The following is a 6,007-nucleotide window of genomic DNA, read 5'->3' on the forward strand; positions in this document are numbered from 1 at the left end:
CGCAGCCTCGGGGCGTGTACTTACTGTCGCTGCCTCCGCGCAACAAACATCTCTGCCCCCCAAAACCAACCAGCAACAGGATGCGTTTCCTGAGAGGAAAGGGACTGGGCGGGAGGCTGGGCTTGAAGCCCCCCCTCGTCACCTCCTTTCTCTCTGGCTTCAGTCCTTTATTCTCGTCTGGCCATACACCAGTGCACGGGAACTATAGTAGCACATCAGCCCCCTTCATTCAGGGAGACACAGGTTGTCAGTGCTTTGTGCTGTTTTTAAGGAATTTCCCTCTAGTCTAAGGGCCCCTAAAGATTCTGGGAATTTCCTGTTGCCCAGGCTTTGATAAACAGCCCACATCTGTATCTGGGAGTCGAGGCAGAGCAGGGGGTGGGAGCTGTGGGACGCAAATAGGGAACAGATGGGTGCAAAGTCTCTGCTCACAGTGAGGGGCTGTCAGACAACCCCAGTTTAGTGGAATCTGCTTTGGAAGAAGTTGAATTGATTTTTCTGCTGTTGCGCCACCTGCTGTCCCTTTAATGATTTACCATTGTCTTTGTTTTGCAGACTTAGGAGCTTTAAGTGACTGGAAGGAATTTATATCTTGTTTTGAAAGACAAGCATTTGGGCTGATTTCAAGAAGGAAATCTGGAACTGCCAGTAAACTGTCAGTTGCCAGTAAAATACTGTAAAATTTACAATATTTAACAATAACTTACTCTAATTATATTGTATCTAAAATACAGTATACTACTGTAAACAAAAAGTTTTAGTAATTTACTGTAAAAATCTACAATAATTTTACAATGAAGTACAGTGATTTGTTTATATGTGAAAATTCATAACTGGGTGATTTTAATTTGAAATGACAACCCCATGACAATCCATTACAATTGATTTTCTTTATTATCAATTTCTCACAGTAGAAAACAACAGTAATGTCTTATTTAAAAACATATAACCTATTATAATAAAATAATGCATTCCAGCCCAGTCCTGCATTAATAATATACATTTTAAGAGGGAAGAAATCACATTTCATAATATAAAAAACACAACATGACTGGACAATGTATTGATTAGTGTATTTTGTGCAAAATACAAACATAATTCTCTAATAATTTACTTAGTTACACTTAAAAATAAATAACCAATAATAACCAAAATTCAGTCCAGTCTCACATTAATACCTTCACTTCAAATGTCCTTTCTAGAAGTGTGTGAAAAAATGTGCTATTTATTTATACTCAGCATAACATGAATAAAAATAGGCACAGATATAAATTATGGCTACATAAAAATAACAGCATTTTCCTCAACTTTAAGAAAAATACTGTCACAGAATATTACCTTCTGTCTCTAGAAATGACTCAGTACATCTGTGGAGTAAAAGGTTTTGGTTACATTCACAAGAAAAACATTTCACAACATTACGTTCTTTCAGACCTCGCTGTCTCGCTTTTGCTTTATATCTGCATGTTGGTCTGATTCTCTTTGCCCATGCACTGGACTCGAGTTATGCTCCCATAATGTGGTTTGTGTGATACGCTTTTCCCATTGTCCTTTCAAAAATATCACTGTTTTTAAACATTCAATACAATTCCAATGTAGTGTTCCATTATGCTGGTTTAGCAACTAACCTAGATGTCTTAATATAAAGTTCAGTCACATAATCATTATAGCTATTTATAGCTCTGGAGTGACGCCCCAACCACCACCCCGTCATAGCAGACCCTGGCCAGGACCCCGTCTCTCGGTCTCTCGCCAAGAGACTGGATACTTAAGTCAGGGTTGGGTCCCGCCCACCCTGCCCCTGGGCTCGCCTTCAGTCCCCCTTGCTTCTCCTGCTTGGCTGTCACCTGCGGTTCCCCTGACTCCTGCTCGACGGTTGCCTGCGGTTCCCCCTGTGGTGACTCGTCGGTCGTCTGCGGTCCCACCTCCGATGACTCGTTGGTTCTGTTCCCCATTTCTCTGGCCCCTTTCCTCCTTCCGTCAGTGTCTCCCCTGGTTTTGTGCCCCCTGGTGGATTTGTCCCTCCTGTTGGTCTGTCCACTGGTTGTGTTCCCCCTGTGTCTTATCCTTTGGTGTCCCCCGGTCCTGTGTTTCCATCTTTGGTGCCCTTGTGTGTGTCTGTGTTCCCTGTGGTTTGTCAGCTTTGTCGTAGTTGCTGTTTTTGTGCCTGTTCTGTGTGTCTGTGCTGTTCCTGTTGCCCCATTGATGTTTCTTGCTTTTGTTTCCCTAGGTGCTGTCCCGTTGTGCCCTGAATCCTGTCGAGTCCTCTGTGTTGCTCCTTCGGGCCCTTTGGGCGCGCCCAGAGTGCGCGCCTTTGTGGGGGGGGGTCTGTCATGCCCCGATGGTGCCGATCCTCTTGTGTGCCACAACCCCTCATCTACCCCGTGTGGAATCCCCGTGTTATCAACGGTTTCTAGTTGTCTCATTAGTCCAGTGGATTTAAGTGCTTTCTTGTTAGTCTTTCCCCAGTCCGGTCATTGACATCAGTTCTGCCTTGTGTTCCGTATCCCCGAGTGTGTATTTCACCCATAATAAACCCTGTGTTCACCCAATTCCCTGGACTTCCGGGCTTCCTTCCCCACTCCGTGCCTGCATGTACTGTGACAGTCCGTACGACAATTATGTACAGGTATTTCTCAGATGGCCCAGTTACCCCTTCCCTCCCATGTAAGCCCTATTCCTCTCACACCCTCAACCTGTAAATCTCTAGACACCCTATCACACACTACCCACTTCTCCAAAAAATCTCTACTAAAAGTTCAACTTTGTGTAATTTGTCTCAATATAATGGGGATCCCCAGATCTGCATCCATGGCTGTCCTCTCATGTAGCACAGGAACACAGCGCTGCTTCAAATTTGGTGCAATTTCTCACAAATCTGATCTTCTGGTGTTCACCAGAACTTCACCTATACAATGTGTCTGCAAAGTTTGATAGAGATCTGTGAAATACTTTTTGAGTTATTATGGAATACAATAACAAAGCCGTGTTAAGTCTTGACGGATTCATGTCATGTTATCATTTAAGCTGAGGGACGGAACACGGAACCATTTTATTGTCCTCGCTAATGTGAGTGCGCAATTTTTAGCTTGACAGATAGCTAACAGGCTCCTCCAATAAACATCCGGGAAGAAAATCTTGCAGTTTGAGATGATTACTAAAAGAGGCACTGTGAAACTGAACACATAATACAAATATTACAGCTCAAACAATACACAATAAATACTTTGCACTTACAAGCGGTTAAATTAGCTAGCGAGTAGTGGGATGCTAATGTAACATTGTAAATCCTATTGGCGCGCAAGCACGATTAGCACTTTGTTTATATTACCACTTCTTACCTCATGTGGAATCCTGGTGTTCTCAGCTGTTTCTAGTCATTGTTATATATATATATATATATATATATATATATATATACTGTATATATATGTAAAAACCAAATAAAATAAAAATTATATATGCAATAAATAATTCTGAATTTTTATATTCTGCGATGGGCTGGCCCCCTGTCCAGGGTTGTTCCCTGCCTCGTGCCCATTGCTTCTGGGATAGGCTCCGGACCCCCTGCGACCCAGTAGGATAAGCGGGTTGGATAATGGGTGGATGGATGGAATTTTTATATTATAATATGTATTTAAATATGAATAATGCATTTTTATTAACTATTAAATGTTAAAGTCAACATTAACAGGCAAATTCATCCGCTTCAGGTCCCTGCTCCATTTCCCTTGTATCTCTCACTGCAGCATCATCCTAGGAGAACACAGAAGAAAGTTACAGAAGACCATACAGCAGTTTACCTCTAAAACTGAATACATTCATTAGATAATCTTGTATGGTATGAGTGGGGTAGGTGTTATGAACCATGCATGTAAGAACACACATATGTCTTAATGATATTTATGTAACTATTCAGTGTTAAGATAATCATTTACAGCATTTAGCAGATGCTCTTATCCAGAGCAACTTCCATTTTCTAAATTCAGCAAGTTGGAGTTAAGGGTCTTGCTCAGGGAGCCAATGACGGTAGTGCTAGATGTGGGACTTGAACCCATGACCTCTTGGTCCACAGGTGAGCATCCTAACCACTAGACCACCAACAATATAAAAACGTCTCCATACCTTCTGAGATCCATGGCGTGGACAGTGCTTTAGTGTCACGGCAATTGAATTATCCATGGTGAGGTTGGTTGCTTCAGGGTGAACTTTACTGCATGCAGCTACAGTATTTGCAAAAGACACACACACACACACACACACGTCACCTGATGTAAATATGTAAGAAGTATTGCCTGTTTTGTTTTATCATACTGTAAGTATACATAAGTTTTGCTTAAAACATGTCATGTCAAAGTTATTTAATTTGATTGCATGACTCATGTCTACAGGGTCTTTATATGTCTGTTTTTTAGGTCTTTATTATTATTTATTATTTATAGAGTTATATATACTTACATAAGATCACATTGTATAGCTCCAGCTCCTCAAAGGATCTTTTCCCATTCCTCCCCTTCAAACTGTACTCTCCCCACAAGGCACTGGTCCCTGTTTTCCTTAAGATGAGCCTCACTGTGTCTCCAACATTGTTGCCCCTCTGCAGGCTCAGGTAGTGGATCTACAAAAAAAGAGTATATTTCAATCAAATTAAGATATAAACACTACAGAATAAAATTCCTTTTCTTGTAACAACATGTGTGTACTACATATAGAGAAGAATGCCAAGTTACTGATTAGTCATACATTTAAAACCATCACATCCTTTCTGATTACGTAAAACATTTTGACCCATATTTTGTCACTGGATTTGCTAAGGAGTAAAATTTTAGTATGAAAAATCATTCTTTATACAGAGGTCTATTTTACAGTGTCAATGTGGAGGCAAATACCTTACCATTTTTCTTCTGTATGGCAGGTTTTTTAAGTTGCTGCACAGGCCCTACTATATCCTGTTGAGTCTCACATGGTTTCTCCCATATCACTTGTTCATGTGATGGGGAGGGTGCAGATATTTGTTGTAATCCTTGGATTGCATTCTGAAAGTCATCCTGCATCCTGTCTAACTTCATCATAATTCTATTTTCAGAAGCCTCAATAAAGCTCTTGATAGCTGGGGGGGAATTAGTTTAACAGCGTAAGTGTAAAATACTGAAATTCCCCTTTAAGCAACCATCTGAGGTCTTACAAGACCATGGAGCCAAGCATATGGCTCGGCAAAACATAGATTTCAAAATGTATGCAGACAGGCAATATGTGGCATAAGCAGGCCAGTTCTGCTATGAACCTTGAAAACAAAATAACTAAACGTAATTAAACAAATGCTTGTGTGGTTTTGAAATGATACACAATTAGTTGGCAGATGCTCTCATCCAAAGCGCCTTTCAGGTGTGATCAAAACAACTGAGTAAGATGTGTAAAAGTTAGGATACAGCCAGATTTGAACCAAAAAACACTTGGGCCATATCAGAGTATCCTACCACTAGAACGCCGTTCTGTGATGAAGGTGGTATTTCTCAATCATTACACCTAAAACCATGGGAAGGAGTGTAGGGTTAGGTGAGAGACCTCAAACAGGTAGGTGATAATCCTTTGACTGTTCTGCAGGACAACTGTAGGGGTCTTAAATACTGACATATGCTTCTACTGGGAACTAGTGCTGCCCCAAACGATTCTTCTTTAAACGATTAATGTAGCGATTTTTTTTACTCTATTTGACTAATAATAGTCGATTACATCAAACAGTCGTCCTAACCCTACTGGGAACCAATAGAGTAAGATGAAAGGGGGAGTGACATGTGAACATCTCGATTGATTGACTGCATTTTGAAGTACAGTGGAACCTCAGTTCTCGAACTTAATCCGTTCCGGACTCCGGATCGAATCCTAAAAAGTTCAAGTTCTGATCGAATTTTTCCCATAAGAAATAATGGAAAACCAATTAATTGGTTCCCGGCCCCCCAAAAGTACACCTAAATATGTTTTCATTGTTATTTTATTTTATTTAGCA

This window comes from Paramormyrops kingsleyae, chromosome 5, assembly GCF_048594095.1.
Source record: "Paramormyrops kingsleyae isolate MSU_618 chromosome 5, PKINGS_0.4, whole genome shotgun sequence".
NCBI lineage: Eukaryota > Metazoa > Chordata > Actinopteri > Osteoglossiformes > Mormyridae > Paramormyrops > Paramormyrops kingsleyae.